This window comes from Schistocerca piceifrons, chromosome 2, assembly GCF_021461385.2.
Source record: "Schistocerca piceifrons isolate TAMUIC-IGC-003096 chromosome 2, iqSchPice1.1, whole genome shotgun sequence".
In the NCBI taxonomy this organism is placed as follows: domain Eukaryota; kingdom Metazoa; phylum Arthropoda; class Insecta; order Orthoptera; family Acrididae; genus Schistocerca; species Schistocerca piceifrons.
In genome coordinates, this window is record NC_060139.1 from 848,197,222 (window position 1) to 848,223,623 (window position 26,402).

Sequence of the window (26,402 nt, forward strand, 5' to 3'; positions counted from 1 at the left end):
TATAACATATATACCAGCTAAATGCAATAACCGGCCGAGGTGGCCGAGCGGTTCTAGGCGCTTCAGTCCGGAACCGCGCTGCTGCTACGGTCGCAGGTTCGAATCCTGCCTCGGACATGATTGTGTGTGATGTCCTTAGGTTAGTTAGGTTTAAATCGTTCTAAGTCTACGGGACTGATGACCTCAGATGTTAAGTCCCGTAGTGCTTAGAGCCATTTAAATGCAATACTTCTTCTGTATTGGTGTTAACAGATCTAAGCTCTAGTTTCTGAACCGAATATAAGTTGGTTTGTAGGGCGTGTTCTTCCCAGAATGACAGTGGAAGGTATTCTAGGAAGGATTCAAAAATTCATTTCTCTTCTTTATAATCTTGGCGATGAATTTTACACACACAAGGATTTATATGCCGCATTTGTTTCTTCTTCCACTTCATCGATCGTACTGGCAGGCAAGGTGGAACGAGAATTTCGTCTGGGGCGTCTAAAAACAAATAAAACATGAGTAATGGGACTACATAACTTTTAATTATTTTTGATAATTCCTATAAACAATAAACCCACCATTTCCATAATCTAATTCATCACGAGAATCCCCAATCTCTTCTACACTAGCTTCATCCTCGTCATTGTCTTCAAGCTCAAGAGTGCTATGTTTAGTAAAAACGAGAATTCCGTCATCTTCCGTATCAGATAATTCTCCATTGCTATCATTAAGAAGAGCTTCTAATTGCTCATCTGTTAAGATTTCACACATTTCTGTAAAGTGTAAAAATGACGGTTATTTCAGTATTGCATATAAGTATTACGTTACGAAGACCAAATAGTAATTAGCAAATATGCATTAAGAACTGAATTCCATGTACCAGGACCCTCGTACAATACATAGGTAACAAACAAAATTTGTGCAAATCCGAACTAATTTTCAACATCTAGCACACTTATTACACTTTAGGAAAAAAACAGATTCTCCATCTAATATTTGCACATAATAATTATTTACATACCTGTCCGACTTGTAGAAGCAGCCGTTTTCAGCACACGCCGAAATGTAAACTAACACACTAGTCGTTCCTTGCAAAGCTGCTGCGCTCTCGTGTTAAAACAAAGAACTAGGTCTACGCTCACGGCCCATTGGTCAATACGTGGAAAAATACCCCTATTTTTGGAGAAAAAAATAATTGACGAAGGTCCACATTTGTGGACCGACAAAACGATGAGGCTATATTCGAGACTGGATAAGCACCCATAACCATAGAGCCTCGTCCCATCTGCACTTTTCTTTCGCACGATTACCACTGGCTCTCCACAGTTTTGGAACTCTCCTCTGTAATAAGACCTTAGTCAACAAATTCTGGTTGCAGATGATGTCATGTATTGCTCAATTTACTGTACATGAGCAGCTCATTCCCCTTTGGGATTCTATGCTGTGTCACTGGTGTCACTGGCAAAGATCCACAAGATTTAAATAGATCCTCTTTTTCAAACCAAAAATCCTGCTTTGTCATTTTCTCTGCTCTTTTTAATTGCAGTACCTTCCCCCACTGTACAGCTGAACTGGTGAGTTACTTAAGATTAAGGTCCAAATTAGCTCTACATAAATTTTGTGGCCTGCCTGATCTTAAGACCGGAATTTTCTCTAACTAAGTTTTCTTTCTGTAAGATTTCCAAATTGGCGATCGCCTGGTATACGCATTACAAAAATTGTTGACATCGACTTATGGTACAAGCATTCTAGTCGACCATCAAATGTTTCAAAAGTGAGGGATCTAATTCTGCAAGTTCGTAGACAGACCATCCAAGAGCTGTACAACACCTTGCGAATAATTTATGGTACATCTGAACGTATTCTGTCAGAATAGTTGTAGATGTGAATTGTTTTGAAATTTGTGCCACAACGTTTCCAGACTGACAAGGAGCAACATTAGGCAGAGATCTGCAGAGAACGATCACTTGAAGACAGTGAGTGGTGGTAAGAGTTTGCTTTATGGCTGTGACCCTGAAACTCAGCAGCAGTATTTTCAGTGCTATAGCCCTTTCGTCACCTTGGCCAAAACAATGAAAGCTCCGTCAAGTTCAAATTAACACGAAGTCATTGATCTGTATATCCCTCTGGGCTGGATAGCTGATAATGACTAGGATGTATTAGCAAGATTATGCAATAATGTGTACGACCGACAGTATTTTGAAATGTTTCACTAAAAACAAAATGACATTTGTCTAGAACCTCCCATACTCATAAGACTTAGCTCCATGTGACTTCTTTCTCTTCCTCAAGAGGAAATAATGTTGGAGGGGAGAAGATTCGATACAATGGAGGAGATTCAGGCTGCATTGCAGAAGGAACTAAACACACTAACAAACGAAGTCTTCCAGGATGCATTTCAAAACCGGCAGATCATGTAAAAGTACTTCAAGGAGAGAAAAAACGTCTCGTGAGTTATTCAATACCCACCCACCCCCATCTCATGAACCACAGACCTTGCTATCGGTGGGGTGGCGTGGGTGCATTAGCGACATAGATAGCCATACGGTAGGTACAACTGCAATTCAGGGGAATCTGTTGAGGGACCAGACAAACGTGTGGTTCCTGCAGAGTGGCAGCAGCCTTTTTAGTAGCTGCAACAGTCTGGATGATTGACTGATGTAGCCTTGTAAGATGAACCAAAATGACCCTGGTATACCGGTACTGCGAGCAGCTGCAAGCAGGGGGAAACTACAGCTGTAATTTTTACCGAGGGCATGCAGCTCTGTTGTATAGTTTAACGAATATGGCGTCCTCTTAGGTAAAATATTCTGTAGTAAAATAGTCCCCGATTCGGATCTCTTGGCGGGGACTACTCAGTAGGATGTCGCCATCAGAAGGAATAAAACTGGCGTTCTACAGATTGGAGCGTGTAATGTTATATCCCTCAATCGGGCAGATATGTTAGAAAATTGTAAAAGGGAAGTAGAGAGGTTGAAGTTGGATATGGTGGGAATTAGTGAAGTTTGGTAGCAGAAGGAACAGTACTTCGGATCAGATGAATTCAGGGTTCTAAATACAAAGTTAAATAGGAGTAATGAAGGAGTGGCTTTGATAACGAATAGGAACATAGGAATGCAGGTAAGATACTATGAACAGCAAACTGAATGCATTATTCTAGTCAAGACAGATATGAAGCGCACGCCTACCACAGTAGTAGAGGTGTATATGCCAACTGTCTCTGTAGACGATGAAGAGATTGAAGAAATGTACAATGAGATAAAAGAAATTATTCAGATAGTTAAAGGAGACGAAAACTTAATTGTGATGGGGGACTGGAATTCGACAGTAGGAAAAGAAGCAGATGGAAAAAATAGTAGTTGAATATGGACCTGTTGAAAGGAATGAAAGAGGAAGCCACCTGGTAGAATTTTGCTCAAAGCATAATTTAGCCATTGCTAACGCTTGGTCCGAGAATCACAAAAGAAGGTTGTGTATCAGAAAGAGATCTGGAGACATCAGACGGTTTCATGTCTAACATTCTGATTGGTGTCTGTTTGTTCTAAGTCGTGTCTCCCTACCACTTTGCCGCAACGGCGCTCTGAGGGTGTTTTTTAGGGAATTGACTAGTTTGAACCTGGGACCTGATGCTGGTAAGGAGACACGAGACCACACATGACATGTAGAGTTCAGAAGAGTTCAATGAGACTAGCGATGATGTAATCAAATACTTAATGAATTCAGCGTCAACTCCACTGCACTCCCTGAAAAAGAATCATAATACTAACTAAATTTAGTGGAAGGGGTTCAAGGCTTTCCTATTTTTAGTTAGCTGGTAAAATAACGTCGAAAAAGCAGTTAAGTTTACCATTGGAATTTTTATTCTACTCACAAAATATTGTTTATAAATTGCACTATTGATAAAAGGAAATATTTTAATACATGATGATAAAAACCAACTGTGCGCAACAAAAAATGTGAACGAATATTCCCTGAATGGGTTTCAAAGTTCTATAATGGATCGAAGGATGACCTATGCCATATCACATCTATAATCTAGGTTTAAATTAAGTTTCATAAAAGAGAAAACTATCAAAAATGGCCTACAGTAACCCTCACTTGTCATAAATTACAGTGGCTGATGTGACTTCTCAATAATTATATAACAGAAAAATCATCGCATTTCAGATTTTAACTTCAAATGTGACTACCACGAAGTTTAATTGACGATCGAAACTAGTATTACGTAAAAAGGGGATGTAACAGATGAGACTTCTACAGTTCTGAGCGAAGCCTTATGCGCTCTTATGCGGCATCGCGTGCATTCATTACCTTGTCGGTGGTTAGGCAGTGTCAGAGGCGGCGGGCGGCGCAGCTCCACACACCTCGCCGTCTCGGTAGCAACTCTCTCGAACTTATCCTTACTACTGTTTACCGAAGTTGGTTTAAGAAAAAGGTATCTGGCTGTGTTTTCAACTAACCAATCAGTGTCTCAATGTTAACCTTAAGCTCCGCCAGTAAAAATTCTGTCTACCAAATGAGAAACATTATACTTTTCGTGGTGGGGTAATGTTTTTAATGTTTGCTACGTAACAGAGACGCACACAGTCTCACGCTAAAACTTGCAGCTGGTGTGGTCCTTTTAGTATTATCGTACGATCTATACTGTTCTTCTGGAGGGCTCTATCTTTTAACATGGGCTGGGGGATGGACCTCCCGGCGGTCAGCCAGTGATGTGGGTGTCCCATTGTCCCGCTCTTATCATAGGGCCTTCTAGCCTACACGGCTCTGCTCACGGCTTCTGTTCTCGTTTCTCCCCTCGGAACTGCGTCTGTTTCACGGTGGGAAGGTATGACATGCATTTAGACGTTCTTGTGTTAGTCTGTGATATTACATTTGCTCACTCATTGATCGTATTACTTTGGTTAATTTAATGTCAGGATTTATTCAGAGCTATGTGACATATTGCCGAATTTGCTATCATGTAAGGGCTTTCATGGAAGGTGTTGCATTTGCCTGACACCTTACACAGGTTGATTGTATAATGGTGAGGCAGAGACTTGGAAGCCAGATTTTGTAAAGGGAGGATGTAATGGGTTTAGACACAAAAAATAGCCTTTTCAAAAATTATTATTTTCTCAAACTACAGAGTTCAAACTAAGTTGTGTGTGAAATGCTTTTAAAGTATTAAAGTACTTAACTCTGTACTGGCAGCCACTCCCATCTATTTCGACATTTGGGAAACAGCTCATTTCAGCGGAATTTGTCCGAGTGTAAAGGTTATTTTCTGTCAGTGTCTCTGACACCTATATCTATATCTTTGGCTGACCTCTATATCTTTAACTGATAAGTTTCATGCATGTGGATTATTATATTTTGACGATACTAATATATACAGTATTAGTTTGTGGAGTGTTTAATTACCAAACCTTTACGTGGAAGCGAAGAGACTTGCATAATGCGTAGTGGAAAAACTGTGTTTAGGAAACGAAGACTTCATGGAAATCGATTTACCAAGAAAAAAGAGGAAGCAGCTCGAAATGAAGAACATAGCCTCTCGATTTCAGCATCGAAAATTGAGACAGGAATATTGCGTAGGTGATGTTGATATGCATGACACTAGATTCAGGCTTGTTGATTTAGAGCTTCTCTGCCAGGAAATAAAGCTTTCATGTTCATGTGAACACTAACACTGGGACATATGAAAGCAATTTTAGGATTACATTTGCTCTGAGATGCCTTGAACAGGGTAGGAAAAGAGGTAGTTTATTGTGAGGTTTCCTGAACATTTCTCCACCTTGTGCACGGTTTGAAAAAATATATATAGAAATTTCTGATGCTGTACGTGATACTGCCAAAGTTTCAGAGAAGAAAGCAATGGAAGAATTAGTGAAAATAAACCAAAAGCAAATATATGCTGTGGCAGATGTTTATGATAGTGAATCTCCCATAAATGTGTGTTTCTGTAGATGTGATTTAGATGAAAAGCTGTCACACATCTCCATTTGGTGTCGCATCTGTGATTGGTATTGACTTAGGTAAAGTTTTAGATGTAGTAATTATGTCTAAATACTTCCAGCAATGTGCAACAAGAAAAATGTTTAACAATGAAGACAATGAAAAACTAAAGCGAGAGAATCATGTAGCAGCATGCTCTAAAAATTATAGCTGCTCAAGTGGGAGGATTGAAGCCTATGCAGTAATATTTTATCCAGATTTGAGGACCAATATGGAGTTAGGTGTACTAAATACCCTGCTGATGGGGACTCCTATTCGTTCGAAGCCGTATCAGATAAAAAACTGTACAATACTACAATAGAAATATTGAAATGTGTTGGACACATCCGAAAGAGGCTTAGTGTAGGCTACGTCACTTGCCGAAGGAGAAGAAAGGCGAAGAGCTTGAGGGTGGAAAACCATTAAGAAGAAAAAGGACGTTTGCTCTGAAAGAGAGCTATTAGGAAAAACACAAACAATTTACAGGCAATGGAGCGTGTTGTGTGGGGAATTTTTTCCACAAACTATCCACTGACCAAACACCGACATATAATTTGTGTCCAAAGGCTGATTGGTGTAAGTACAACACGAGAAATGAGATGTATTCACATAAACACTCATTACCAGAACCCGTTATTAATGCAATTAAGCCCACGTTCAAGTTTACTGGGGAATTTCTTCATGGAAAGACACAGAATAGAAACGAAAGCCTCAATAATTTGGTTTGGATTAGATGCTCAAAAAGCACATTCTGTGGACTTGAATTACTCAAAACAGTTACCCATGACTCATTTTTTTGTTTTAATGACAGAAATATTGTCAGAATTGAAGTGCTGAAGAGAGATGGAATATATCCTGCTGTGTTTACAACAAAAGTATTTTACACCATCAATGAGAGTGGGGTCAAGAAAGTTAACAGATCACTGTCCTACCTACAATTTCAGGCCAGGTAGATTCGAAGGGGAAAGAAGAGAAACCTGGGGTATCAGTACAGAGGATTTTAAAATTAGGGTAAGCTTATTACATGTGGAAGTATGGGAAGAAAACCTTTGAACTCTATTTCCTCAGTTTTATTTTTTTCATTATTAGAAGCGTTTTCTCAAAAATTATATGCGCTAATGCTATGAAATTTTCAGAGTTGTCCGAAACATGTTGATACCTCAGTGGATTCTGCGACTACATTCTGATTTTTATGGGACTTTATATAGAGAAAAAAAACTTAATTTAGGATGTGGAAAATTCAAAACTCCTTTAGTAAGACAATTTGCATTTTCTTAGGAGACTATACGAACATTTTCAAATTCACTGCATGATTAGAATTAGTTACGGCTATTTATAAAAAAAAGAGGATATAAAATTAAAAATTCAAATTTATGTCAAAATATTACTCCAGCGTCTTTTATCTTTTCTTCCGTTTAAATATTGCTATTTTTCTATTTATAAATATAGCTGTAATGATTTTTTTTAAGTAAATGTTTATCTTTTCGGTTACATCCCCTCTTCTTGTAAGATATTTCCGGCGCAGATGTGGACTCTGACCACAGTTTGTGCGGTATGTAGATTAAAACTGAAGAAACTGGAAAACAGCTAGGAAATTAATGAGATGGGACCTGTACAATTTGAAAGTACCCTGTGGTTGCTGAGAGTTTCAGAGGGAGCGTTAGGCAACTGTTGACTAGAACAGGGGAAAGGAATACAGCAGAAGACGAATGGGTAGCGTTAAGGGCAGAGCATCAAAAAGCTGAAACGACAAGGCGTACTACAAATCCTTGGATAACTCAAGAATATTGTATTTAATTGATGGAAGGAGAAAATATAAAAATGCAGGAAATGAAATAGGCGAAAGGTTATACAAACGTTTAAAAAAATCAGACTGACAGGAAGTGCAAAATGCCTAAGCAGAACTGGAAAGAGGACAAATGTAAGGATTTAGAAGCACATTTCACTATGAGAACGACAGATACCGGCTACAGGAAAATTAAAGAGGCCTTTGGGGAAAAGACCTGTATGAATATCAAGAGCTCATACAGAAAACTAGTCCTAAGCAAAGAAGGGAAAGCTGAAAGGTAGAAGATGTAGAGGGTCTAAGCAAGGGGGATGAACTTGAAGGCAATATTATAGAAATGGGAGTCGACATAGATGATGAGGTGGTAGATGTGATACTGCAAGAAGAATATGACAGAGCTCTGAAAGATATCAGTCGAAACAAGGCCCCGAGAGTAGACGATATTTCTTCAGAACTACTGATAGCCTTTGGAGAGTCAGCCATGATAAATTTCTTTCTGGTGTGCAAGATGTATGAGACGGCGAAATACCTTCAGGCTTAAAGAACAAGGTAATAATTCCAATTTGAAAGAAGGCAGTTGATGACAGATGTGAAAATTACCGAACTATCAGTTCAATAAATCATGGTTGCGAAACACTAACACAATTTTTTTAGAGAACAATGGAAAAACTGGAAGAAACCAACCTCGTAGAAGATCAGTATGATTTCCAGAGAAATGCAAGAACGCGTGAGGCAGTACTGACACTACGACTTATCTTAGACGATAGGCTAAGGAAAGGCAAACTTCCGTTTATAGTATTTGTGGACTTAGAGAAAGCTATTGACAATGATCACTGGAATAAATTCTGAAGGTGGTAAGAATAAAATACAGGGAGTGAAAGTCTATTTACAACTTGTACAGAAACTGGGCGGCAGTCATAAGAGTTGAAGGGCATGAAACGGAAGCAGTTGTTGAGAAAAGATTGAGATAGGGTTGTAGACTATCCCCGATGTTATTCAATTTTTACACTGAATAAACAGTAAAGGAAACCAAAGAAACCAAAGAAAAAGAAGAATTGAAGTTCAGACAGAAGAAATAATAGCTTTGAAGCTTGTCGATGACACAGTAATTCTGAAAGACACAGCAAATGACTTGGAAGAGCAGCTGAACGGAATGGACAGTGTCTTTAAAGGAGGATATGACATAAACATCAGCAAAGACAAAACAAGGATAACGGAGTGTAGTCGATTTCAATCAGATGATCCTAAGGGAATTAGATTAGGAAGTAGACAGGTTTGCTGTTTGAGCAGCAAAGTAACTGATGATGGCAGAAGTAGAGAGGATATGAAATGGAGACTGGCCGTGGCAAGAAAAGCGTTTCTGAAAAAGAGAAATTTGTTAACATCTAATATAACTGAAGAGTCAAAGAAACTAGTACACCTGCCTAATATCGTGTAGGGCCTCTGCGAGCACGCAGAAGTGCCGTAACGCAACGTGGCATGGACTCGACTAATGTCTGAAGTAGTGCTGGAGACAACTGACACTATGAATCCTGCAGGGTTGTCCATAAATCCATAAGAGTACGAGAGGATGGAGATCTCTTCTGAACAGCACGGTGCAAGGCACCCCAGATATGCTCAATAATGTTCATGTCTGGGGAATTTTGTGGCCAGCGGAAGTGTTTAAACTGACGAGAGTGTTCCTGGGGCTAATTTGTAGCAATTCTGGACGTGTGGGGTGTTGCGTTGTCCTGCTGGAATCACCCAAATCCGTCGAAACGCACAATGGACATGAATGGATACAGGTGATCACATAGGTTGCTTACGTACATGTCACCTGTCAAAGTCGCATCTAGACTTACCACATGTCCCATATCATATCTATAGCATACGCTCCACACGATACGATTGCAGAGCCTCCACCAGCTTGAATAGTCCCCTGCTGACATGCAAGGTTCATGAATTCATGAAGTTGTTTCCATACCCGTACACGTCCATCTCTCGATACAATTTGAAACAAGACTCGTCCGACCAGGCAACATGTTTCCAGTCATCAACAGTCCAATGTCGGTGTTCTGAAAACGCACGCTGTTACAGCGTGATTACCTGTAAATACCACATTATTGCAATAAATTCTAAAAATGATGTCCGTCAACTTCAATGCATTTTGCAATACCTGTAACGACATTCCTCTCAACAGCGAGTAGTTCGCCTTCCGTAATGTTCGCACATGTATTGACAATGAGCTGACGCATGTTGTCAGGCGTTGTCGGTGGATCACGATGGCAAATATCGTTCAACTTTCCCCACAGAAAGAAATCCGGGGGCGCCAACTGTCATGAAATACGCTGTTCGATACCGCTTCAACCGCACGCGAGCTATGTGGCGGACATTCATAATGTTGGAAGTACATCGCCGTTCTGTCGTGCAGCAATTTGTCTGCTACTGTTGCGCGGATTAGCCGCGACAGCAGCTAAAACACGTACTTGGGCATCATCATTTGTTGTAGCTCGTGGTTGACGTTTCACATGTGGTTGAACACTTCGTGTTTCTTTAAATAACGTAACTATCCGTCGAACGGTCCGTACACTTGGATGATGTCGTCCAGGGTACCGAGCAGCATACATATCACACGCCCGTTGTCCATTTTGATCACAAGAGCCATACATCAACACGATATCGATCTTTTCCGCAATTGGTAAACGGTCCATTTTAATAAGGGTAATGTATGACGAAGCAAATACCGTCCGCACTGGTGGAATGTTACGTGATACCACGTCCTTATATGTTTGTGACTATTACAGCGCCATCTATCACAAAGCGAAACAAGTGGTCCAACTAAAACATTCATATTTCTTTACGTACTACACGAATATGTAATAAAAAAAATGGGGGTTCCTATTTTTAAAAACGCAGTTGATATACGTTTGACATTGGCAGCGCCATCTAGCGGGCCAACCATAGCGCCGTCTGGTAACCCACTTCAAGCTAGACGAGTTTCGTTCTTTGTAGTTTTTTCGTTTGATGCTTATTTCGTGAGATATTTGGCCTGGTCACTATCAATATGTGTACTTGTAGAGTGTAGGTGAGTGTAATGGATGCATGTACAATGTGTGCTAGAACATAGTCTACTCCTTTGCAGTATATATATATATATATATATATATATATATATATATATATATATATATATATATATATATATATATATAAATATATAAGTTTGCACGGAGCCCTCAGAGCACGACTCCTACTCGCACTTGTTCAATTTTTTTATTTTTTTAAGTTGTGTATACAACATAATGAATGTCGTGAAAAAGATAAGTAATACACGAGATCTGAAGCGAGCTATTTAACTAAAAGAACAATGCTACTTGTGCTAAATGACATGGTAAATATTTTTCTCGGAGTGAAAATGTATATCTGTACCGCCCTACCAGTATAATAACTTTAACAAAAAAAAATGGCTCTGAGCACTATGGGACTTAACTTCTAAGCTCATCAGTCCCCTAGAACTTAGAACTACTTAAACCTAACTAACCTAAGGACATCACACACATCCATGCCCGAGGCAGGATTCGAACCTGCGACCGTAGCGGTCGTGCGATTCCAGACTGTAGCGCCTAGAACCGCTCGGCCACCCCAGCCGGCTAACATTAACAGTCAAGGTTAAATTTTAACGTCATTTAATTAAAATACTGACACATGTGAAAGGTGTAGCGACGGTGGTAGTAGAGTTATGAGTTGAAGCGACATTGTTTTTGGCTTTGATGCTGAAGAGATAGTAAAGATGAGAATTCTTGATGGTAGAACAGAGAGAACTGAGCTAGTGCCAAGGAATGTCACAAAGAGTGCGTTAGAGGACAGAACAGATCCTGAATTTAAGTGCAGTTAAATTGTAGCCGTTGTGATAAGCTTGTGTTACATAGGCGAATAATGAAAACGAAACAAACCCGACCACGTCGCCAAGGTCGCTAACGGGCCCATGCGAAGTTGTGCCCGCCTCATAGGTAAGTTGGTTCTAATGATAGAGATGGATGAAATGTTCATTGCCATTATTCGGCTGGAAAGGAGAGGAGAGGTGGTGGTGTAAAGCTCCTGATCACGTGTCTTTGTGTCCTGGATTAAATTCAAAACCTCTCAATAGTATCTCATGAACTGAGGACATGCGACGCTGTTGATGCTGATTCATCTGTCTGTTTGGGACGTTATGCTCAGGGGCACCCATAGTGCTACTGGAAAGGAGTAGGCTATGTGCCAGCACACATTGTACATGCATCAATTACTCTCACCTACACTCCACAATCACACATAAGGCACAACTCTCACTTACCTGCAAGGAAAGGGGCCATTGTGTGCGGAGGAACAACGCGCTTTCCGTCTAGGCGGCTGAATCTATCCCATGGGATTTCTCAGCCGACAATTCCATAGATATTTCATATTTTTAAAACGAACCATTTAGTGATCTAGCGAAATGGGTTACTAATTAAGCTAGAGCTCATTCAAAGTGACATAGAATCTCCGCGGAAAGGTATTCTTGTTCTCAGCGTTTGGGGAGTCCTCCCCTTTGTTGTGAAGGGATAGTAGCCTGTTTGCCTTCACCTCCTGAGATGTAGCCGTTGATATACTGATCTTCTTATACAGTGCTGTAATCAGAGACTACTGACCTGTCGAATTCACTGACTTGTCGAATTGTTGGTCGTACTTGTGACTTTGGTTCAAATGGCTCTGAGCACCATGGGACTTAACGTCTCAGGTCATCCATCCCCTAGAACTTAGAACTACTTAAACCTAACTAACCTAAGGACATCACACACATCCATGCCCGTGGCAGGATTCGATCCTGCGACCGTAGCGGTTGCGCGGTTCCAGACTGTAGCGCTGAGAACCGCTCGGCCACCAGCGGCTGGCGTACTTGTGACTTTACCATGGATATTCTGCCACAGCAGATTATATCCAACCAGCATCCCTTCCAGCAAACCAATTGTGACATTACCTGATTTTGCTTGCACCTTAGGTAACTGGGCGATGCATGGCTCCGTTAAAAAAAAAAAGTAGCACAATAATGTCTTAGGGCCAAGCCACACACGTCTGCTTTCATGCCCAGCAGCTGACATGCTACAAATAATAGACTGAAACTGCGATCCTGCAGTCAGATAGCCTACTCGTTGACTAGAATTTCGAATTAATTAAATAAACAGAACTATTAAATAAGATATAAAGAAATAATTTTAAAAAATGGTTCTATTCTAATGTGTATAATTGATGTAGATGACACCAGAGAATTATGTTCAATAATGTTTATTCACGAAAGTAATTCTTAAATAAACGAAAAGTGGTCCTATATTAAACAATTATTCTACAGGAAGGGAGTTAACCATGTGAAATGCAATGAAACAGCGTTAAGTGAGTTACGTGAATGGTAGCAGGATCCTCACGCTCAATAGCCATCCAAGATGGTGAAGAACTAAGTCCATTTCGTGCTCACATCACACGAAATATGGGTCAGCTCAAAGTAGTTCAGACATCTGCATGACGATTTACAAATTGGCGCACGTGAGACAACGAGCAGGTACCCACACTCTGTCTATTCTCAATTCCAAAATGCAAGCGGCAAAGTTAAAGTTCTGCACTGCAGCACATCCAGAGCTCACCTTCAAAAGTGAAAGTATTGTAGCCGCGGTTCACCGCCAGAATTAATCGCCCACACGACCGAATAATCCACAATGGTACAGACAGGTCTGCCCTGCATCAGAGCTCAACAAAAGTCAGAAAGTGCCTCTCTCCCCTTGACTCTAGCAGTGTTCCGCCACTGCCTAACTTTCGTTGACTGACCGCCATATCCACCAAAAATACGTTGTTATCATTTTCTACACACGTGATTTTGACTCCACTTGACCACTTCTTGTGTTACACTAATATATATAGCATTCTGTCACATTCAGATCAGTTACAATAAATATAAGTAAAGGATGTTTCATAAAAAAATAAGCCAGCGCTCTTGCACGAGTGCGCTCATGCTAAAAGACAACAAATTGTTGTTGGAACTATTTTTTATGCCTGCTTGATAGAAGCGTCTTTTGGCACTCTTTTCGATAGTAGTGTCAGCTATAAAAGGGACTGACCATTTCTTAAGTTGTCTCAGGTTTTAATATCAGTTGTAGTGAACACTTAAATAAATTTACTGGCAAACATAGTAATGTATTCCTTCGACAACTATGCAAGTGTGTCAGGGTAAGAGGCTTTCATGCAGCATTCAGTTTCTGTGCCATTGTGGAGGATATGATGTTCTGATAAACATTTGCGTTATTAAAATTATATAAAACCTAATAACTCAATAAATAAAATAGTTACAGATATGTAGCTTTCAGGAATGATAGCTATAGTACAGTACTGTCATCTGTGATATCGTTAGCTGAAATGGCGTGAAGCGTTTAACAGTTGTTAATTCTAAGGTACAATGTGAAAACATTTAGTCATTGTAAAACATTAATTTCTATTGTTTATAAGATACTGAAAATATTATTGTTTCATTGAATGCACCTCATTTACTGAGATCACAGATGTATTCGGATTTGCTCTATCATATAACTGTGAATTATTACAGAATTTCTAAGAGTTGCAAGAAGGCATATTTCATACTGTCTTGAAGTCCACCGTTTCTGGTGTATCGCTAGCCCTCTGGCTATGAAACTCATGCCATTCAAATTCTACCTGTTGTGGGTTTTACTCATTTCTGGCCAAGTGCAGCTTGCCTTCGTACCTGGGCTGACTAGTCACGCCCTGGGATCGCTGGCGAGTGTTCAGCTGCGCAAAAAATTCCGTGTTATGTTATACCCACCACAGGCGACAGAATCGCTAGCCTAAACACGTGAAATGTTATGTACTGGTATAACATGATAATATAGTCATTTGTAAACTCGCTAACTGTAACTTAGCAGTTCTGATTGTGAATGGGTAGCACCTTTGTGTGTGTGTGTACCTTTTGTTTATTACTATTATTGAACTGAAATAAGAATTAAATCACAAGGTTTTCGAAACTTTTATGCATGTGCAAGACACATCATTTCCTTCTCTTGCTCTTACAACAATAATTATGATATTAATATTACAAGTTTTAATGAAGAAAAACGATTACAAAGTTACACCAAACAAAGCTTTGTCGCTGTTGCATTCTCTGTGTGGGGTAAAACAGTCTACGCTTATATATTTGACTTTATTACTGATAATGGTTTTCCCAAAGGTCTTATTCCAGCAGATAATCAGTTGTTGAGTAATGCCTACTCTTTATTGTTGTCTTTCTTCCTTAACCTGTCTCGAGAATCACACATAGATAATTGTGCATTGACAGTCCACATTTAGTTCCTAGATAAGATTTTAGGCGCCAATGTTGCAATGACAAACAGTCAGTAAATATTTACATATCAGTTCCCTTGAATTTGGCGAGAAATTGTATCAAGTTTCTAACAAGCCAGGCAAGTGCATTGTGCTTGGTGGCGGGGAAAAATTTCCAATCTGGTAACAAGACTATGTTGACTGTTTCTCATGATGGCTCTCGTGGTAACAGAAAAATGTTTTCTTTGTCATTTCTAAATATTTACCTTTTCCTTCCATAGATGTACATACGTTCCACGTTTGTTTCAACATTGCACTCTTCACATAAAGGTGAAGTGGTCAATTTGATTTTGTATTTCTTAGCTACAGTTGGGTAAGTCTTGGTGATGATATCTAGCCTAGCTACAGTTGGGTAAGTCTTGGTGATGATATCTAGCCATGTATCTCTTATGTTTGCGGGTAAAAACCTTTCCTAGACATTTCTCCAAACTTGTGACCAATTTGCGTCAAGATATTTGATTGCCATAGGATGCTCAGGAGCGCGTTGAATTATTGTTGGTAGACTCTTGCTGCAGAATGTTTCAATGTGACCTCTCTTACGAAGCTTGTGTCTGTGTAGTATATGTAGCCATATCAGTAAATTATGCGTTCTGAATCGATACACTTTAAATCAGCGGTCGTAAATCTGAGGGTCGAAATATTTGGAAGATCACCTACCTGCGCCTTCCTTGAGTTTCTCGCTTGTATGTTTTAGGAATATTGTCACGCAATGCTGATACGGATTTATCAGTCCCAATCCGCCTTTGGTACATGGGATTCCTGTGTTTGAGAAAGGGCAATTTGAACAGACTGTAACTACAGAAATGCCACTCCGCCGTGAAAATATTTGCGGATATAGATAGGAAGGCAGATACATGATTGAGCTGGGATAATATGTAAGACTTGTTGTAATGAGCCATTTGTATTCTGTCTGGACTTCAAAGACTTTGATTCCTTAATGACGTTTTGATCGATTGCACTTTCAGCTGCCAGGAGTTCTAACGTGTAACTTACGTGGGATTTGCCGCAATTGTGATGCCCAAATGGTGTTTTTTGTCAACTGCATGCCACCATAGGTTCCGCTGATATTGAGAATTAGGTCTTATGTTAATACAAACTGATTTATCCATGTTGACTTCTGGATCAGCTGGATTTTTGATATTTCTTAAGCATGTCAGCTGCGCTGCTCTCATTTCGCTTATCGTTTAAAATTAGATTGAGGTCATCTGCATATGCATTTACGAATCTTCACCCTGTTTGTTCAGCAACCGTCAATGCGGTCTGTACTCTTTGGAGACGATGTTCCGTTGCTATTACGTAGAGAGGAGCAGACAAAGGACAACACTGAGAGAGGGTCCTTTGCGACAATATCTGTTCTGAAAGATTCTAATTAATCTTTAGTTTGGTGTGTTCATTTCGTACACATACGTTGACAGTTTCGATGAAGTTTCTATCAAATCCCATTTTATATATGACTCTTTCAAGGTAGTTGTGTTCTACTCTACCGTGAATTTTGGATATAGAGAAATGCAATACGGAAACTAGTTATCGCTTTGCAAGTGAATGGACAAGATCTCGATAGACTGCCATTATGTCAGTCATTCTACATCCTGAGCCTTTGGACATTTTGTACAGTCAAAACTACAGTCAGCTCAGCTTTTAGTCGACTGTGAATGACCCTTGTGAATGTTCTGTGGTCAGCATTGGTTAAGACAATCGGATATAAATTACCGGCTGCAGTAATTTTGGTTTTCTTTGGATTTAGCAGCGTTACAGCAACTATGAATTCAGCTGGTGGTACTACGCTTCACAGGATTTCATTGCAGAATTTTTCTACAGTGAACCGAAGTAAACCCTAGAAATTGCTATAAAATTCCCACAGCAAACAGTCGGGACCAGCAGATTTGTGTCTTGAAGCCTTTTAGTGTGAACCATAAATCTCATCCAAAGTAAATGAAGATAGGGGATTCATATTATGGTCTTTGCTAATTTGAAGCAAAGATCTAAAGTTGTTTAACCACTCTTCCACAAGTGCAGGTGCCACACTTCCTGTAGAACACAAGGAGGCGAAGTGTGCTGCAGTAACTTGTGTGATGCTCTTCTGTGTGTCACGAACAACTCCTTCATCACTTTGAAAACTTTACACAATGTACCTGGCGCTGTTTCGAGCTCTTGAACCTGGTGGTGTGTGCTTGTTAATTGTTGCCATGTTTTCCTTCATCTCTGGCCCTTATGCAATTACCTATAGTATGCCTATTTGTCAAGCCAATAACTTTAGCCTTAATATGTTTTATCTCGACAAAGATTATATGTCTCTGCGTGCCTGTCTCGTTTAATTCGAGAAAGTAATATTCTCGCGTTGTTTTTAGCAGGCAACCCGCTATCCCTTCACACAGTTTATTAGGGCAAACTTACCTTTCAGTATCCATCATTCGATCCTAGGTATGTCTCGCTCTGTCCTCAGTGTCAGTCTGTTACATATCGTGTTTATTTTTACTCTAATTCAAAAGTGGAAGTAAATTTCAATTAAGTTGCTACAATTCTCTATCCTGGTGGATTTTTTGTGCTGTATGAGCAGAGCTGACATGATAGGCGGAATGATCTGCAAAAACTCTGGGCCAAAATTCTGCTGCATGTATTTTGTTTGTGAGATGTTGTGATATGTACACGCTGTTTAACCAACTCGCATTTGCCGTGATATACGAATAAAACTGTCTGTTTTGGCATTTTAGCCTCCAGTCGTTGGATAACTGCATTCCACTGATTAATCTTTGTAGCTCTGTGCTAAAATTCATATTAGATGTGTGACTAAGTACGCAGTTAAAATACCTGGCGGTGATTATTCAGGTCTGCTATTTCTGTGGTGAAAAATACTTGCTTGTAGTTTGCCCCTGGAGGTGCGTAAATATTAATACACTACTGGCCATTAAAATTGCTACACCAAGAAGAAATGCAGATGATAAACGGTATTCATTGGACAAATATATTATACCAGAACTGACATGTGATTACATTTTCACGCAATTTGGGTGCATAGATCCTGAGAAATCAGTACCCAGAACAACCACCGCTGGCCGTAATAACGGCCTTGATACGCCTGAACATTGAGTCAAACAGATCTTGGATGGTGTGTACAGGTTCAGCTGCCCACGCAGCTTCAACACGATACCGCAGTTCATCAAGAGTAGTGACTGGCTTTTTGTGACGAGCCAGTTGCTGGGCCAGACGTTTTCAGTTGGTGACAGATCTGGAGACTGTCCTGGCCAGGGCAGCAGTAGAACATTTTCTGTATCCAGAAAGACCCTTAAATGTAATGTCTACTGTTCAAAGTGCCGTCAATGCGAACAAGAAGTGACCGAGACGTGTAACCAATGGCATCCCATACCATCACACCGGGAGATACGCCAGTATGGCGATGACGAATACACGCTTCCAATGTGTGTTCACAGCGATGTCGCCAAACACGGATGCGACCATCATGATGCTGTAAACGGAACCTGGATTCACCCGAAAAAATGACGTTTTGCCATTCGTGCACCCAGGTTTGTCGTTGAGTACACCATCGCAGGCGCTCCTGTCTGTGATGCAGCATCAAGGGTAACCGCAGCCATGGTCTCCGAGCTGATAGTCCATGTTGCTGCAAACCTCGTCGAACTGTTCGTGCAGATGGTTGTTGTCTTGTAAACGTCCCCATCTGTTGATTCAGGGATCGAGATGTGGCTGCACGATCCGTGGCAGCCATGCGGATAAGATGCCTGTCATCTCGACTGCTAGCGATATGCGGCCTTTGGGATCCAGCACGGCGTTACGTATTACCCTCCTGAACCCACCGATTCCATATTCAGCTAACAGATTGGATCTCGACCAACGCGAGCAGCAATGTCGCGATACGATAGACCGCAATCGCGATAGGCTACAATCCGACCTTTAGCAAAGTCGGAAACGTGATGGTACACATTTCTCCTCCTTACACGAGGCATCACAACAACGTTTCACCAGCAACGCCGGTCAACTGCTGTTTGTGTATGAGAAATCGGATAGAAACTTTCCTCATGTCAGCACGTTGTAGGTGTCGCCACCGGTGCCAACCTTGTGTGAATGCTCTGAAAAGCTAATCATTTGCATATCACAGCATCTTCTTCCTGTCGGTTAAGCTTCGCGTCTGTAGCACGTCATCTTCGTGGTGTAGCAATTTTAATGGCCAGTAGTGTAGTTTGTGCGAGAGAGAAGTCGAATGAAATGCTGTGACCTTGTTCAACAATTGCCAGGGCATGCATTGTAGCCTGCCACGAAACAAGATAGATGTGTTTGTGCTGAGATTAATTATTGCCTAATATTCTGCACACATACAAGTTTTGGGGTCGAACTGTACCTCTCCTGCTCTGTGGTGGCTGGATGCAAGAGAACACCTGTCTGGACACTACTAAGCCATCTGTGCAGCTTTGGGTCAAGTTATGTTGTATGTGCTACACCCAATAGTTTATTGCTTAGTAAAACATAGGTTGTGATTTTTGAAAAGTGAGGACGATAGATGGAGGGAGATGAGGGCGGGATGGGGGGAGCGGGGGTTGAAAAGTCTTTGTCCTAGAGCACCTACATTTGTAAATATAGTGGGATTTGCGGAAGGGGGGGGGTGAAAAGTCTCTGGCCTTGAGCACCTACATTGTAAATATAGCCCCATCAGTGAACACTTGCCTTTGTAGGAAAGCTATGTAGTTGGAAAATGTTATGCATACCATCCTTAACATGTATTGTTTCAGAGTGTGGAATCTGCAACTCGACATGAAGTGCAGAATTGAGGATGGGGCTCACACAGGAAGGCACAGGCACAATCGCCATACACCGTCAGCAAAGACGTGCTTCGACGGCAGCCGGGGGTCAGAAGTGGCGCCCCCTGAGGTGTGGAACAGCCTGCAGCCGCTAGTGGCGCTGTCAGCGCTGGTGGGGGTGCCGCCATGCCGGCCCAGGTGGTCGGCCACGTTGGACGCTGTGTCACGCCTCTACAGCCTCGCTGTCCTCTGTTGCCTCGTCTACATGGGTTACAGTGCAGCAGCGCGCGTCATCCAGTCCTTCAGGCCCAGACCCAACTGCTACAGTTATTTCGTGCCCAGACTGCTGGGTTGCGGTGTGGTCACCTCGGCTGCCTGCGCATCGGTGCTAGCGCTCCTGGCAGCCCGTTGTGACTGGTTATGCACTTTCTCGGCGGAGCTCCAGCGGGTAGACGACCTCCTGGGCGTCGACAAGTGGAAGGCACACCACACCACCAGACTCTACCTGTTCATCTCGCTGGGTCTTCTGATGACAGCTTACATCGGAATCGTAATCTGGGACACCATAATTGCTTCCTATTACGATGTACTAACTGAGATCATTGTCTTTGTAATCACCATAACATTTGAACAGTTCTTTATTTTTGCTCTGATCATCAGATACCGGTTCCTCATGCTAAACGAAGCTGTGCTGCACATGTTCTCTTATCAAAAGGAGACCTTAAGCATGACGAATATCACAGCGACGACGAGTCGACAGTGTCACCTTTCCCCACTCTCTTTACCTAGTAAGCAAAACTCTCTGAAGCAAAGCACTTGGCCAGCGTCTTGCGACCAGCTGTTAACGGTAAAGGTCGCCCACAATAAACTCTCCAAATTAGCCAGTGCTTTGAACGAAGTGTACACTGTTCCTATTACAGCGATGGTCTTGCAAGCACTAACCAGTGGCGTGCAAGTGATTTTCAATGTCCTGTTGCTCCTTTTAGATGAGGAAGAAGACAATAACGTGCTGGTCCTCCCAGACATCTGCTATGTTGTAATGACTACAATAAATGTGGTAGCCCTCGCCTGCTGCTGTCAGTCCACTGTCTCACAAGCGAGAAGAACAGCCAGCATAGCAGAGGACCTCATCGTGGCCAATGCAGCAGGTATGTTACTTCCCTCATTAGCAGTTGCGACTACCGCTTTGTAACGTTATGGCTGGTTTTATTTCAGGTTGTGACAGAAACACCCCCTTCCTGTGTAACAGTTACTACACAGCCCTTGGGGTGGGTGCCATGGTAGGAAATATTGTCACTAGCCTGTTGCAAATAGCTGTGCAAATAATATGGTAGAAACTAAGAGTAAGGATTATTGTAATTGACAAGATTGATAATGTTTTAACTTAAGTCTGAAGTTAACATAGCTAAGTACCTGGCACTGGCTGGTAGTTGTTTCATCGAAATTTTGTATCAAATATGGAAAGAAATAAAATTGCACCTCCATCACTTGGCATGCTATGGGTGTTCGAGTCCTGCAGAGTTTCTATTTACAAATAGTTTATTACTTATATACCAAGTGTGGTTGAATGTTTTCGAAGCATTATGCATTATGTTTTGCAGGTCACCATCTTCCACCTCCATATTCAGACGTAGGAGCTATACGTCATCAGTACTCGATCACCAATCTGCCTAGCCACCCTGAAAGCTATGGATTCGACAATAATATCGTTCTTTCCGATTTTTACTGAAGGTCGTCCCATCTTTCACACTCACACACCACCCCCAAAGGAGCCAAGTGCCTTACTTCAACAATATTTTTGTTCCAAACGGGAAGTCGTAAACATACCACAATTTGTTAAACTTCCTCAATACGTTCCAGAGTTGTGCTTACATGTCACACTGTTCCCATCTGTCTACTCCTACCAACAAAATCCCCTAGAAGTGGTAGGTATATCAAGTCCCACAAAACCTTTTTCTTCCAGATAGTAGTCATATGTAGTCCATCTCTATAGTTGAGTGGTCCCACTAGAGAGACTTGGGTTCGATTCCCAGTACTACCAGCGATTTTTCCTTGATGGGAGAACTGGTATGGGATGAACTCAGGCTCGTGAGGCCAACTAAGGAGTTCCCCTATCGATTAGCACCTGTTCTAAGGTCAAGAAACCATACAATGGCGTGCTGACAAAATGTACTCCATACCAGATCCCGTGATGCCACTGGTTGAGAATGACACGGTGATTGGTCAGTCCTGATTGGCCCATCTGGGCCACAACATAGAACTTCCCGTTTACCTTAAGCCACATTTACATTAATGACCCAAACATTATGATCACCTGATTAATAGTGTGTTGCTCCAAATCTGGAAAGCCGTACAGCAGCAGTTCTATATGGCACGTACTGGACAAGTCATGGTAGTTTTTCAGAGGGACATGGCACCACATGTCCATGCACAGGCTATGCAGTCACCATTAACTACAGACCAAGTTGTGTGGGGGTGCAGGTCTGTCACCTGAAAGACTCAGCGATGTGTTCAAGCGAGTTTACATCAGATGAATCTGGTTTCCAAGACATGAACACAATTTAACTATCATGAACCTCAAACAACTATATTATCATTCCGGTCTTGTGACAGGGACACTCCATCGCTGTTGGGGAAGCCATCAAACGTGAAAGGATGCATGTGGTCTACTGTATTGTTCAAGTACTTTAGAGCTGTCATAGTGCCTTACATTACTATCACATGTGCCATGCAAGCACAGACGATTCTTTGTGTGTTTCGAGCAGCCTTTCATTTGGATGACACCGTATCCAGACACGATCACCGACCTGGTGTAGCTGGAAATATGATTCTTCCAAAGGTGACACGTTTGTATTGATCCCTGGCCCAATCTCGATGACCCCATACCCACTGCCGTCGTTTTTTACGATTTCGCTGGGTCAATATGCGAACACATAGGGGTCTGATGCGAAACTCCATGCCCAACATCGTGTTCAGAACAGTGTACTCTCATGCACTAATGTCTGCACCAGCGTTGTACTCTGCCGCCAAATCCGTCACAGATCGCTGCCTGTCCTGCTTTATTTCCGCTTTCTGCGGTGAGGTGTATATGTCCAACATATTGTCACCTACTCGTAGTATCATCGTATTTCAACCGCTTTCCATAGATGCTCACGACAGTAGCACGTGGACAATCACCATCTTCGCAGTTTCAGAGTTGCTCGTTCCCAGTCGCCCAGCCGTAACAGTCTGACCTTTGTCAACGTCGTTTATGTCGGTGGATTTCCCAATTTACCCGTATCGTCGCTGGAAGGATACCCTAATCGTCTCTCCTCCACTTATATACTTTCCTGTCCGAGTCATCTGCCTGCAGTGCGACCAGGAGGCACACAGTCTTGCAGTGTTCAGTGGTCATAATGTTTTGCCTCGTCAGTATATGAACCAAAATTCACACACGTGGACACCGCGGCACGATTCATGCGTACTGACTCAACAGAAACGTTGTCACAAAATTTTGCCCCATGCATGTCTTCAGCATACAGTAAAATGGACATCAAAGAAAGGAAGTTTTGGAATGCTATAATTACTTGTATGACAAGTAACTTCATAAAATTCTGTGCACCTGTTACTGCATTGGGTAGAGCTTTCCATTAGAACACTAGATTTCGAGAGTTTTATTGCATGTTTGGGTGTAAATTTTTTTTTATTTTATAATTTTAGAGTGTGTGACATGATATATCGCTTCTACATAATTCTACAACATTTACAGTAATTCTTATGTAAAACATGTGCAATTGTTTAACACTATCATAGAAATAAGACAACAATCGTTTTTGTTATAGTACTTTAAATAATTTATTTTTCCTTTAGACGTTTCGTCTATTATCTTCCACGCACTACAGCTCCCATATTTTCTCGTCCATTGTCAGTATTGGTCCCTTTTCTTCACACTCCTTCCCCCAAAGGATGAAAGGAACCGATTTCACCCCTCTCCTTCTTGGTCCATCCCTGAATCTTTTATTCTTGGTAGTTCTACTGTAACCACTCAAATCATATTGTCTAAATGTATTGTTTCGCACTGCTTCATCAACTACATTTGGCACCAGTTTCCATTGTACCCTCTTTCGATTACTATCAACTACTGGGTGGTTACAATTAACGGAGGTCCAGTGTGAGCTGTAATTATCATATGGCAGCAAAACTTTTAAATACGCCAATGCATGAATATGGAACAGATTTACGCCGGAACAAAATTGGTTCCATTTGTGGCTACCAGATGCAAACCTGGCACTGTACACTGTTTGTATGAAGGTATGACATCCACGCTGTCATTTGACAAGCCATAATGTGAGCGAACAGAATGGGTATCGAGAAGATAGACTATGCACTGTTAGCCAAACATTTTTTATACGGATGGAAGAAGTTTTATTTCTACACTGAAGGAGTGTCGCTGACTGAAAGCTCTGAGGAGATGATAATCAAATTCTAAAACACGGGTGTGCTTGGTGTGACACTTAGAAGAGGAAGGAGCTCTATCCCCTCATCAATATGAGGTTACTGTTTCTCGTCCAGCTTTTGGTCCCACAGCGCTGAGAACTCTGGTTCCTGCAATCAGAGCAATACCCATCAGACACAGCGGGGTGGGCATTCTCGTACAGAGCGAAAGGCATGTGGATACCAGCAACAGTGATTCAACACCCTTGGGTGGCACATTACGTCAGTCGACACTCCAAAGTGTCCAACTGCACTACTACCAGAGTATATGCTGAGCTAGAAAGCTCACCATTATTAGTCCCACATCTTCACCAACATAAGCTCTAACACAAAAAATAAAAACGACGCACCACGAAGGAATTATCGAAATGGGATGCAAATCTGTTGATCTGATTTTCATTTACAGACGAATAAATTATTACAGTTTCAAAAATAGTATGTGATTTATACAAGAGAAAGGTTTTCACAAATTGAGCAAGCCAACAATGCGTTGACACGCCTCTGGCACTAATGCAAACAATTATTGGGATTGACATTGATTGATAGAGTTGTTGGATGTCCTCCTGATGGATATCATTCCAAATTCCGTCCAATTGGTGCGTTATATCGTCAAAATACCGAACTGATTGTAGGGCCCTGCCAGTAATGCTCCAAACGTTCTCAATTGAGGAGAGATCCAGTAGTCTTGCTGGTCAAGGTAGGATTTGGTAAGTTTGAAGACAAGCAGTAGAAAATCTCGCCGTTGCGGGCGGGCATTACCTTACTGAAATATAAAATTGCCATAAAATGAAATAATACTGGACGTAGAGTAGGGTCGACGTACGGCTGTGCCGCAAGGGTGCCACGGATGATAACCAAACATGTCTCCCTATGAAAAGAAGCGACGTCCCAGACTGTCACTCCTGGCTGTCGGGCGACAGTCCGGCTGGTATCCAACCCCTGTATGGTGGGTCTCGGACATGTATTCGCCTGTCATAGGGGCTCAGCTCGAAGTGGTACTCATCAGTGGAGATAGTTCTGCTTCAGTCAATGAGATTAAAGGCCGAATGTGCACAACACCACTGTAAACGGGCTTGTCGGTGTTCAGAAGTTAATCGTTTCTCGGCGCAAGGGGCTCGTCCCCCTTTCTGTGAGTGGCCTGTTAATGGCCCTTGTGGCCACTATCGTATTGACGATAACTATGAATCCGGGGGCTCTGAGTGCGTCTCTGACGATTCCTCACTCCTGTCGTTCTGCCGCCTCTCTCTAAGACGACCGCTTCCTTCTCGACGTTGTGTTAGGTTATGGTTCATCCGTTCCTGCCAACAATGTCGAATAGTGACATCGCTCCTATTCAAATTACTCCAACCGGCTTATTTCAGCCCAAGTATACGTCCTTTCTCAAATGCTAACATCTGCGTGTATTGTTCACGCACCAGCACTGTCCATCTGAATACACAGAATGAGATCGGCGAAGACTTTATGCCCTGTTATCGGCACGTCTTCTGTTTACAGTTCTTGCCACTACGCGGAGAAATTGTACTGTAGTCTCAAACATTGATCCGACAGTCGTCAAAGTTCACAGTTTTGCCTTTTCCGCCGATACCTGATCGAATATCAGTTTGTGACTAGTTTGCATAACTCCTTCGTGGTGCGTCGTTTTATTTGTCTAGGCCGGCCGCGATGGTCTCGCGGTTCTAGGCGCGCAGTCCGGAACCGCGCGACTGCTACGGTCGCAGGTTCGAATCCTGCCTCGGGCATGGATGTGTGTGATGTCCTTAGGTTAGTTAGGTTTAAGTAACTCTAAGTTCTAGGGGACTGATGACCACAGCTGTTAAGTCCCATAGTGCTCAGAGCCATTTGAACCATTCTCAGTCTAGATCCAGCGACAGTATAATTGCACTCAGAACTGGAGAGGGAGCTCTCCACGCATCCTCCACCCCCATTTCCGATAACACCCACATTTCCATGTCCCACCACACCGCCAGACATCTCCAGTTCCTCACACCAGCCCGTGAACCTAAGTGCTTGGCGACCAACCATACCAGCGGTTCACCTTCTAAAACATAATGCAGGTCGGATCC